Below are 13401 nucleotides of genomic sequence, written 5' to 3'. Positions count from 1 at the left end.
GGAACTACAGAGCTTAGCTATTCCAAACTCGGTCATCCCTTCTAATGTTAGATTTCTTTCCTATGAGAATACTATTCCACCACCGCTCAGACGGTCAAGTCTCTGTGCTTAAGTGTCATCCTTGGATCGGTATGCTGACACACACAGTACTCGAGGATTTATAACAGAGGTAAATCACATGTATAAAGTAACATAAATACTATTACCTCAATCTGAATAGCGGAAGTAACAAGGTTGTGGATTACCATCAACACCAACGGCAAAGTTGAGTGTAAGAACCGTAACCCTAACGTATCACTTACTCGTTGTAAGAATCCTGCAACATGAGACGTTGCAGCCACAAAGGGTCAGTACATTGAATGTACTGGCAAATTCACACCATAAGATAAATGATGAATAATAGCTATCACTACATGCATATTTGGCTGGTGGAAAGCTCTAAGTTTATTTTTGCATAAAGACAGTTTTTCCCTACAATAAAGGAATACATTTTATTTAACAACAAAGTTTGTTGAAAAAATATTGAGAAGGTAAACCCCAACTCAATCCCAATTAAAAGCTAACAACCCAACAAATTAATTAAGTAACGTGATGAGATCAACATGATAATTCAAGAACCAGATACTCAAGATGTCCATAACCTGGGACACGGCTAACCATGATTAGTTTGTACACTCTGCAGAGGTTTGTGCACTTTTCCCCACAAGACTCGATCTCCTCCATTGGATTTCTCGCACTACATGGTGTTTGAGAAACGGATGACCGAGACATAGTCTTTCAGAAGCGTTAGCACCTTACGATGGGTAGACAGTTACACCTACTTTCCCCTACATATGCTAGTCTACCACTGTAAGAGTTCACACGACTTAATCAACTATGCTAGAGCCCATAGTAGCTTGTGGCTGCACACAGAAGTTTCTAGCATGAAAAATCTCATTATCCCTTTGAGCCTGGGTGGCGGTCCATAGTAAAATCACACGAAACCCCGGGATTTCCAAAAAAATAGGCAGCACTGGATTCTCCACGTGCCTCAATCCACCCAGATTTGTATTAAAGTAGCCACCTTGAGTTAACCATTAATTAACAATCTAACATCTGTCATGGATACACTCAAACCCAATCCACGTCTACGAGCATAGCATACTAGTATTAAGCAAAACGTTGAAGTAACTCCCAAGGGTCTGGTAATAAACAGGGCAATAGGTTCTACCTCATCAACTACTTCCCAATACCCACATGTTATCAATTCCTAACCATGCAATGTTTGAGGGTAAAACTAATGCATAAAAACTGGGTATGAAAGGGATATGATCAAAGTGTGAACTTGCATGACCTGTTGATGAAGATGATTCACACTCAATTCCAGATAGTTCTATTCGTCACACTTCGGTCAATCTATCGTAGCAAGCAATAGTAACCACACATAGGCAATCACTCAAAATATCGGAAAGAACGAAGAAGACAGTTCGGAAATCATCAAAACCAAGAAAATAACTCTTGCAACAGAAAACAATTTCTAACAGTACCAAAATTAATTGAATTTTGCTTATCGGAAAGTTTAGGTCAGGAGCTTCAATTTGCAAAAAGAATCACTCAAATCGGAGTTACGGAACTCAAATTACGATCAAATGAAGTTCAAATACAAATATGTTTGGATTCAAATTTTAAAACTTTCAAAAACATGTTTAAGTTGTTTTACTGGATAGACGGGATCAAAATTAAGAAGTAGGAGTTTGTTTCGTTGGATTTGGATAAACGGGTAAAAAGTTGTGATCGTTTGAAACAGAAGGACTAGTCTGTAAGAAAGATAATTATGAATAGGTCCCTGACGTACCTAAGCAGAAAACGAAAAGACTAAATAACGAGCGTCCGTTTATAAGATCTAAACAGTGGGTGTTCGCTGTTTCAAACAACAACAACAACAACAACAACAACAACAACAACAAAAATAGATCTAGTCTAGGTTTTTTTTAAACGAACTAAAATGGAAAACCGGATCAGACCGGTGGTTTTATATCGGTTTGGACGGTTCCGATGACGAAGGCGGTTTCCCGTGAGGCGGCGGACTCCGGCGAGTCCGACATCGGGCATGGTCACCGACGGTTCTCCGGTGGGCCTCCGGCGGCGGCGAGGGCCTCAGGGGTCTCGGCGCAGCACGGCGATGAGAATGGAGGGCGCGGCGTCGATCGGAAGTAGCGGGGCGGAGCGAAGCAACAGCGGCGAAGCTCAGTGGCGGCGGCCCGAAACACGGCGGCAGCGGCTCGGCGAGATGCGGGAGGCGCGGCGGCGCGAGCAGAGAGGAAAGGGGGTCCAGGGTGAGGTATTTAAGGAGGAGGGGAGCCGCGGTGGCGTGGCGAAGGGGCGGCCAAAGGCGGGGCGGCGCCGGACTCCGGGAGAAGTCCCAGTCGGGGACGACGGGCGAGGCAGCGCGGAGCTGGGCCGTGGCCTGGCAGGGATTGGGCCGGCCCAGTTGGCGACGGGGGAAACTCTTTTTTTTAAACCGAGAGGAAAAAGAAAACAAAACAAATCTAAAAATAAAATATTATATAGGCATATAATATATCGAAATTTTCAGAAAAAGATTCTCTACGACATGAACATTTTTTAGAGTCAAACAAAGTCAACACAAATTTACATAAATCAAACAGTGCTACTGCTCTAATAAAAATCCCGGAAAAATCATTTTAAAAATACCAAAATGATTTCAAATTTATTTCTCACCAACTTTCTGATGTAGGGAATCATTTTACCCTAATTTCCATATATTTTATTTTTGGAGAAAAATAATTTGAATAAAACCCGAATAACTCCGAATTGAAAATAATTTCAAAGGGACTTTGAATTTAATTCTTTTAAAACTTCCAACTTATATTTCATATGTTTTGAAGAAGTCATTTTATCTTCTCTCATGAAAATCATTGAGTTGCTTAAAGTTTTTGAATTTAAAATATTTCCAAATGAAATTCAAATCTTCTCAAAAACCCTTTTCATTTTTAAATGGAAGAAGTCATGTCATCTTCTCTCTAGGGTTTTGTATTTGAAAAGAATTTGAATTCATGGAGATCAAAAATGCAAGATGAAAGTTTGGGAAAGTCCTTTTATTCCCTCTCATTTAACTTTCGAAAGTTTCAAATCCCACTCACTTTCAGTCAATCAATCACACAACAATCAAACAAACAATCAAAACTATCTATTTAGTATAACATTCCAAAATTTAGAATTTTGGGATGTTACAAAACCTCATATTGGTACCTGTGGGTTGCTAGTAGTGTTGATTACTCCTTGTAGTTGATGCTAGTTGGTTTATTCGGTCGAAGATTATATGTTCAGATCCTTAATGCATATTCATACCCCTCTGATTATGAACATGAATATGATTTGTGAGTAGTTACGTTTGTTCCTGAGGACATGGAAGAAGTGTTTCTATAAGTAGTCATGTGAATTTGGTATTCGTTTGATATTTTGATAAGATGTATGTTGTCTTTCCTCTAGTGGTGTTATGTGAACGTCGACTACATGACACTTCACCATTATTTGGGCCTAGGGGAAGGCATTGGGAAGTAATAAGTAGATGATTGGTTGCTAGAGTGACAGAAGCTTAAACCCTACTTTATGCGTTGCTTCGTAAGGGGCTGATTTGGATCCATATGTTTCATGCTATGGTTAGGTTTACCTTAATTCTTCTTTCGAAGTTGCGGATGCTTGTGAGAGTAGTTAATCATAAGTGGGATGCTTGTCCAAGGAAGGGCAGCACCCAAGCACTGGTCCACCCACATATCAAATTATCAAAGTAACGAAGGCGAATCATATGAGCGTGATGAAAACTAGCTTGACGATAATTCCCATGTGTCCTCGGGAGCGTTTTCCTTTATATAAGAGTTTTTCCAGGATTGTCCTTTGCTACAAAAACGATTGGGCCACCTTGCTACACCTTGTTTACTTTTGTTGCTTGTTACCCGTTACAAATTACCTTATCACAAAACTATCTGTTACCGATAATTTCAGTGCTTGTAGAGAATACGTTGCTGAAAACTGCTTGTCATTTCCTTTTGCTCCTTGTTGGGTTTGACACTCTTACTTCGAAAGGACTACGATAGATCCCCTATACTCGTGGGTCATCGCTACACAGGTTTCATTCTTACTAGTTTCAGCAAAGTGCTCATGTCATAGCCACTGAATACATCACGAGTGCTACATACACTGCAAATAAAGAGACAATCATCCTACAGAGCAAATTGATTTTGCCAATTATCTTCACAAGCTCTTTCATCTCCTCATTGCTTTCAAGGCCATTCAGCAGATGTTGCTTGGCCATGATCAAAGGAACTGCATCTTTAACCTTCTGCTCTGCATCTTCCTCTTCTACCGTTCCTTCAGTTACTTGTCCAACACCCCAACCTGCTGGTATTGGGATTCCTTTGCTAACCAAATAATCAGCATAGTTCTATTCCCCCACATAAGCAACTTCCCAGAAATACAAATCACACGAATCTTCCCTTTCTGCATGAATCAAATTTGAAGATCATCAACCAAACTATTAAAAAAATCAGCAACTGAAAGCAGCAGAACAACACTTAAACATATTATTACCCCATGATTCGGGCATTTGTAGAAGACTCAGCCAGGGTTGAGGATTGTGGTTGAGACGCGACGGATGACTCTGCGTGATTTGCAGCAGTGGCACCACACCAATGGCAGCGGGTTGCAATGAGCAACCGACTGCGCTGCGTGTGCCAGCTGGGGTGTGATGAGACCCACAAGCGATGGTATGGGTGGCGACTTGGCGCATATTTTGTTGTTGTCTGCTGAAGAGCAGGTGGACGACCAGCCAGCGGACCTGGTTGCTGCGGCTAGAGCTTTTGATGCTAGGCAGAGTAAGTAGAGAAGAGGAGAAGCGAACGTTGGATATGTCAGTTTCATTACTTGCAGAGTAGCATGGCACCATATATAGTCATAGTCTAGGTTTGGATTCGAACCAGCTATAAGAGCACGTCTCTCTTTTTTCTAAAACTCAGCAATGTCTCTTTACTAGTACACTAGCTTGTTCTGTACGCCTTCTCATGTCTTTGATTTTCTTTCTTTTTTGCAAGGAAGGAAGGAGGACAAAATTGAGAGTTCCTGGGACTCGAACCCAAGACCTCTCAGTTGAAAACCAAGGGTGCTAGTCAGTTATGTGGCAAACATTCCCTGGGAGGAGGACGGCAGATGAACACATTTTCCTTGCAATTTTAGTTGCGACACAAGATCGAACGGTAGCAGTTTCAGGAATGTTATCAGGCGAACAAGCCCAATTTTTCTTTTCTTCCTATATATAAAAAAGTATGCTACTTGTGTCAGATTAGTCAACAAACAATTGTGCCAACCTTGACCGTTGGATTGACATTCAACGTCTGTCGTGTTTCTTCAGTCTCTTCTTCCTCCAGTCGCCAAAGCCAAACCAGCGCCGGCGGGACCGCCTGCTCCAGCCTCCTACAGCTGGTTGTGCTGCCGCGCACGCATCATGGCCACATCACACCCTAAAACTCTGTGCATCTTCCCTGGCTCCTGTTCGTTCCCGTCCGAGGCCTCACCATCTTCCTCGGCCTTGGTTCGCTCACTGCGGCTCCGCCCACCGGTGTTGTCAACATGGTCAAAACCGAGAGGAATAAGGAGATGAATGTACATGGTGAGGATGACACTAGGAACCCAGCAGCACGCGCAGTAATTCTGTTTTTTCGGGACGGAGAAGGGTATCAACTGGGTTGTGCGGGAGCTATGGCCCATCTAGCCCAGGCTTTTATTTCATATGTTTAGCACATGACCAACCCAGTTTGTTTTTTTCCTTCCTGAAAATGGCTAGCCAGCTATTTTGTTTTTTGCAGAATAACCAACGTAGGCCTACTTGCTTTTCTACGCCCTGCTGGGCCGGAAATCTTTCAAGACGAGGAGGGATGCATTTTGCCCAGAAAATGGGCTATAAGTAATAATAAATGGGCTGTAAAATAAAAAACACAACAAATAGGCAATTACTTCCAAAATACTTTTTTCTTCCAGATTTTGATATTTTAAATTTCATTGTTTTTGTGCGGGTAAATTTTCATTGAATTTAAATTAAGGTATGTTTAGTTTTAAAATTAATTTGAATCTCGCTAGAAATTTTGGGTTGTATGCTGTTTGGGACAGATTTGGAGGTTGGCTTGTGGGTCTACTAGGTTGACGTGTACGAAAGGTTTTGTCAACTTAGTCCACAAATAATTCTAGCAGCAGTGACCGTTGGATGTTAATCCAACGGCTGTGTTGCTTCTTCAATATCTGATCTTCTTGCTCCAGCCGCCCAAACCAACACCGGTGGGACCGCCTACTCCTGCCTCCCGTGGCCGACTGTGCTGCCACATAGGCCGCACCGCCCCACCCTTCTCCATTGCTGGCCAGGCCATTCCTCTACTCACCCACACCTCCTGTTATTTTCCGGCGACAGCAGCCGGACTAGTAAACCCTTGTATTCCCCACTGCATGGGCAACCACTGCCAAGTCTTCCCCGGCTCCATGTCATTCCCTTCCTAGGCCTCGTCGTTGTCCACCACCATGGTGCTCTCGGCGTGGCCTGGTCAACGTGGTCATCGAACGACATCCATCGGACGTGGACTGTACATGGAGAGGCTGACAGCTGGGTCCACGGCCGCACACAAGGAAATGCCTCCTTATAACGCGCAAAATAGTGATTCCTCCACCTGACATCTAGGACCCACCGGAAGGGCCTCTGTATTTCACGAAAAAAATGTGCCCCCCGCTGACAGGTCGGACCCACCAGCTATATCTTCGCACGCAAGCAAGTGCCTCCTTATTACGCACAAAAAAATGAATACTCCCCCTGCTAGCTAGAACCCAGCATAGTGGGAGGCTGACTTGTGGGCCTACTAAGTTGACAGTGATGGAGGGCTTTGTCAACTTAGTCAATATGAATGATTCTAGCTCTAGCTACAATACGATGTTCATCCAACGGCTGTAGTGCTTCTTTAACCTCTAGCCTTCTTGCTCCAGCCGCCCAAACCAGCGTCGGTTATGTTGCGTGCTCCTGCCTCCCGTGGCCGGCTATGATGCCGCGGAGGCCTCACCGCCCCCTACTACTCCCACCGATGGTCAGGCCATCCCTCTACTCACCCACACACCATGTTATTCTGCAGCGATGGCAGCCTCACACCACAGCCGAACCAGTGAATCCTCGTACTCCTCTCCGCGTGGGCATCCACTATCGCGTCTTCCCCGGCTTCGCGTCGTCCCCTTCCTAGTCCTCGCCATCGTCCACCGCCTTGGTGCTCTCGGCGCGGTGTGTTCAATGTGGTCAACGACCGACTTCCATCGGAAGAGTACTATACATGGAGAGGCTGACAGCTGGGTCCATGGCCGCAACAAGGAAGTGCCTCCTTATTATGCGGAAAATAATGATTCCTCCACCTGACAGCAGGCACCCACCGGATGGGCCATCGTATTTAGCGAAAAAAATGTTTCCCCCCTGACTGCTAGGACCTACCAGTTACATCTTCGCACGCAAGGAAGTGCGTTCATATTACGGGCCAAAAAATGATTCGCCCCCTGACTACTGGGACCCACCAGCTACATCTTCGCACGCAAGGAAGTGCTTGATAGTCCGGACCCACCTGGTCGAAGCGTACGTAGCGTTGTCATTCTGGTCGCGAACGTGTATGTACATACTGGTCGATGTAGAGGCGTGCACGTGTCGATGTAGAGGCGCGCACATGTCATAGTAGAGGCACGCACATAGCATGTACACGTACGTACAGCGGCCAGGGTGCAAGAAAGAAAATACGGCGACATACGTACATACAGGCGGGGTCTCGAACGCCTACTTGCGTATACGTATGGCCAGGGCTCGTGTACATGGCTGGGTCAGAATGGAGAAACTACGTCGTCGTCGTGTTCATGGGGAGCCAACCGGCTGGGTTGGAACAGAATGCGTCGTCGTGTTCATCGGGAGGGCTTGGACGGAACAGCCGATGGAAATGAGGCCTGGCGTACCATAGAACGGAGGAAACAACCTTGTGTTCAACTGGCCACGGTCGAAACGGGATCTTGTTAATCGGGAGGGGTCTGGCGTACCGCAAAACAGAGGAAACGGACTTCTGTTGGACCTCCTATAGTCGAAACGGGGTCCTGTTGATCGGGAGGGGTGTGGCGTACCGCAAAGCAAAGGAAACGGACTTGTGTTGGAGCGCTACGGTCGAAACGGGGGTCCTGTTCATCGGGAGGGGTGTGGCGTACCGCAAAATAGGACTCCACGGGATACTGTTCATCTCCACCGTCGACCTCCTCCAGCCTCCGCGGGCTACTGTTCATCCATAGGCTCTTGTTCATCCAGCCTCCACCACGCGCTGCTCCACCGGCTACTGTTCAACCAGCCCTCTCCACGGGGCTCCTGTTCAACCACCCCTCCATGGGCTACTGTTCATCCAGCCCTCCACCGGCTACTGTTCAACCACCCCTCCACGGGGTCATCCTGTTCATCCAGCCCTCCATGGGATCCTGTTCATCCACCCCCAACCAGCTCGATCGGGTCATGTTCATCCAGAGGCAACACTCTAGGCTCCTGTTCATCCACCCCCACCAGGAACTGTTCATCCAACCCCCCCCCCCAACAACGCTCACTGTTCATCAAGGGAAGGAGGCAGCAGGGTTCGATCGGCTTCAGTTAGCAGCAGTAGCGAAGGAATCACTCTGGTTCAGTAACATAGCTAGTGCAATCGCTCGGGTTTAGTTAGAGCCCAACGCCTCGCTCGGGTTCAGTTAGAGCCCAATGCCTCGCACACACACGCGTAAGTGTACGAGAGAAACACGCATCGCTCGACCCCCTACCACTCACCATAACCGGGAACTCCCCGAAATTTTCCTCGCCCTCGCTTCTACCACGGTTTTTTCTGTCATAGACGGCCCAAAGAATGTCATGCAGCTGCGTCTCCGACCCGCCCAGGACGAAAAGCCCATTTTCTATCATGATTTTTTGTCATAGAAGTAGGAGCCCACCACATCTATGATGATACCGGGTTTTGTCACAATTATCGTCATAGAAGTGTCAAAAGTATGACAAGAAAAAATTCGTTCGGCCCAAAATGTCGTGGATGTGTCTTTTTTTTGTAGTGTTACTCCTTGTAGTTGATGCTAGTTGGTTTATTCGGTGGAAGATCATATGTTCAGATCCTTAATGATAATTAATAATCCTCTGATTATGAACATGAATATGCTTTGTGAGTAGTTATGTTTGTTCCTGAGGACATGGGAGAAGTCTTGTTATAAGTAATCATGTGAATTTGGTATCCGTTCAATATTTTGATGCGATGTATGTTGTCTTTCCTGTAGTGGTGTTATGTGAATGTCGACTACATGACACTTCACCATGATTTGGGCCTAGGGGAAGGCATTGGAAAGTAATAAGTAGATGATGGGTTGCTAGAGTGACAGAAGCTTAAACCCTAGTTTATGCATTGCTTCATAAGGGGCTGATTTGGATCCATATGTTTCATGCTATAGTTAGATTTATCTTAATTCTTCTTTCATAGTTGTGGATGCTTGCGAGTGGGGTTAATCATAAGTGGGAGGCTTGTCCAAGGAAGGACACCACCCAAGCACCGGTCCACCCACATATCAAATTATCAAAGTAACAAACGTGAATCATATGAGCATCATGAAAACTAGCTTGACAGTAATTCCCATGTGTCCTCGGGAATGCTTTGTTTTATATATGAGTTCGTCCAGGCTTGTCCTTTGCTACCAAAAGTATTGGGACACCTTTATGCACCTTAGTTTCTTTTGTTACTTGTTACCCGTTACGAATTATCTTATCACACAACTATTTGTTACCGATAATTCCAGTACTTGCAGAAATTACTTGCTGAAAACCGCTTGTCATTTCCTTCTACTCCTCGTTGGGTTCAACACACTTACTTATCGAAAGGACTACTAGAGATCCCCTATACTTGTGGGTCATCAAGACTATTTTCTGGCGCCATTGCCGGGGAGTCCCCTATTGCTGTTAGTAGATGGGTAAGTCCTGTTCATTGTATCCCTAAGAAGGAAGGTATTACAGTTGTCCCTAATGATAAGGATGAATTGATCCCACAAAGAATTGTTACAGGTTATAGAATGGTAATTTATTTCCATAAATTAAATAAAGCTACTAGAAAAGATCATTACCCTCTACTTTTATTGATCAAATGCTAGAAAGACTGTCCAAACATACACATTTTTTCTTTCTAGATGTTTATTCTGGTTTCTCTAAAATACCTGTGTCAAAAATGATCAGGAAAAGACCATTTTTACTTTCCCTTTCGATACATTTTCTTATAGACATATGCCTTTTGGTTTATGTAATGCACTTGCTACCTTTCAAAGATGTATGACAGCTATATTCTATGCCTTTTGTGAAAAGATTGTTGAGGTTTTCATGGATGATTTCTCTGTTTACGGAACTTATTTTGATGATTGCTTAAGCAACCTTGATTGAGTTTTGCAGAGATGTGAAGAAACTAATCTCGTCTTGAATTGGGAGAAGTGCCACTTTATGGTTAATGAAGCTATTGTCTTGGGGCATAAAATTTCTGAAAGAGGTATTGAAGTTGATAAAGCTAAAGTAGACGCTATTGAAAAGATGGCGTGTCCTAAAGATATCAAAGTTATAAGAAGTTTCCTTGGTCATGCCGGTTTCAATAGGAGGTTTATTAAAGACTTCTCTAAAATTTCTAGGCCTCTCGCTAATATCTTGCAAAAATATGTTCCTTTTGTTTTTTATGATAATTGTGTATAAGCATTTGAAGTACTTAAGAAGGCCTTGATTTCTGCTCCTATTGTTCATCCACCTGATTGGAATTTACCCTTTGAAATTATGTGTGATGCTAGTGATTATGCTGTTGGTGCTATTCAAGGGCAAAGAGTTGATAAGAAATTGAATGTCACTCATTATGCTAGTAAAACTCTAGACAGTGCCCAGAGCAATTATGCTACTACTGAAAAAGAATTTTTAGCAGTTGTTTTCGCTTGTGATAAGTTCAGATCTTATATTGTTTATTCCAAAGTAATTGTTCACACTGACCATGCTGCTATTAAATATATTATGAAAAGAAAGATGCTAAACCTAGACTTATTAGATGGGTTCTCTTGCTGCAAGAATTTGATTTGCATATTTTTGATAGAAAGGGAGCTGAGAACCCCGTTGCAGACAACTTGTCTAGGTTAGAGAAAGTTCTTGATGACCCATTGCCTATTGATGATAGCTTTCCTAATGAGCAATTAGTTGTCATAAATGCTTCTAGTAATACTCCATGGTATGCTGATTATGCTAATTACATTGTTGCTAAATTTATGCCACCTAGTTTCACATACCAGCAAAAGAAAAAGTTTTTCTATGATTTGAGACATTACTTTTGGGATGACCCACATCTTTATAAAGGAGTAGATGGTGTTATTAGATGTTGTGTACCTGAGCATGAATGGGAACAGATCCTACGCAAGTGCCACTCTGAGGCTTACGGAGGACACCATGCTGGAGATAGAACTGCACACAAGGTATTGCAATCTGGTTTTTATTGGCGGACTCTCTTCAAGGATGCTCGTAAGTTTGTCTTGTCTTGTGATGAATGCCAAAGAATTGGTAATATTAGTAGACGCTAGGAAATGCCTATGATTTACCCACTCGTTATTGAACCAGTTGATGTTTGGGGATTTGATTATATGGGACATTTTCCTTCTTCTAATGGGTATACACATATTTTAGTTGTTGTTGATTATGTTACTAAGTCGGTAGAAGCTATTCCAACTAGTAGTGTTGATCATAACATTTCTATTAAGATGCTTAAAGAAGTTATTTTTTCCGAGGTTTGGAGTCCCTAGATATTTAATGACTGATGGTGGTTCACATTTTATTCATGGTGATTTCCATAAATTGCTTGCTAAATATGATTTTAACCATAGAATTGCATCTCCATATCATCCTCAGTCTAGTGATCAAGTAGAATTGAGCAACAGAGAGATTAAATTGATTTTGCAAAAGACTGTTAATAGATCTAGAAAGAATTGGTCTAAGAATCTTGATGATGCATTATGGGCTTATAGAACTGCTTATTTATGGAAAGGCTTGTCACTTACCTCTTGAACTAGAACATAAAGCTTACTGGGCATTCAAAGAGCTCAACTATGATTTCAAACTTTCTAGTGAGAAGAGGTTATTTGACATAAGCTCTTGATGAATGGAGAACCCAAGCCTATGAGAATGCCAAGTTGTTTAGATAAAAAGTTAAAAGATGGCATGACAAAAGGATACAAAAGCATGAGTTTAATGTAGGTGATCATGTTTTGCTATACAACTCTCGTTTAAGATTTTTTGTAGGAAAACTTCTCTCTAAATGGGAAGGTCCTTACATTATCGAGGAGCTCTATTGTTCCGGCTCCGTCAAAATCAAGAACGCTGAAAGCACAAATCCGAAGGTGGTAAATGGTCAAATAATCAAACATTATATCTTGGGTACTCCCATAAATGTTGAAACAAATATATTTAATACCATAACACCGGAGGAGTATGTATGGGATACTTTCCAGAATGTTTCAGACTCTGAAAAGGAAAAGGTATGTGGTACGGTAAGCAAACCGACTCCAAAACTGTTCTAATGGCATTTTTTTCCCTGTTTTGGAATATTTGAAAAAATAGGAAAACCAAAAGTAGTCCGAAAAAGACACGAGGAGACCACAAGGGTGGAGGGCGCGCCCTACCCCCTGGGTGTGCCCCCTGCCTTGTGGCCACCTCGTGTGCCCTCCGGACTCTGTTTTCTTGCACAATACTTCTTTTGGTTGGTAAAAATTCATTATATAATCTCCCGAAGGTTTTGACCACCATACCACGGAAAAATCCCTTGTTTTCATTTTGAGTTGTTTCTGTAGCACATTTGTAGAAAGATGTCTTCGCAAGAGTCGGTCGAAGAGAGTCGTGTCTCTCTTCCGACAATGGGGCCAAGAGCAAACTACAAAGCTGACCACTTCGGGAAATCAACGGAGGAAGAGATGGAGGCTGACTTGAAAGGGTGGATGTTGATGACTCGCAAGTATATGGGATCAATTGTAGCTTTTCGATAAGTAAGAGTGCCGAACCCAACAAGGAGCAGAAGGAAATGACAAGTGTTTTCAGCAAGGTAATGTCTATAAGTGTTGAAATTGTAAGTAACAGAGTAGTTTGATAGCAAGATAATTTGTAATGAGCAAGTAATAGTAGTAGTAGTAACAAAAGTGCAGAAAGGTAGCCCAATCCTTTTGAGGCAAAGGATAGGCCAAAACGGTCTCTTATGATAAGCAAAGTGTTCTTGAGGGTACACGGAAATTTCATCTAGTCACTTCCATCATGTTGGTTTGATTTGTGTTCGCTAC

This window comes from Triticum dicoccoides, chromosome 2B (genome assembly GCF_002162155.2).
Source record: "Triticum dicoccoides isolate Atlit2015 ecotype Zavitan chromosome 2B, WEW_v2.0, whole genome shotgun sequence".
NCBI classification, from domain to species: Eukaryota; Viridiplantae; Streptophyta; class Magnoliopsida; order Poales; family Poaceae; genus Triticum; species Triticum dicoccoides.
This window is presented reverse-complemented; position numbering follows the sequence as displayed.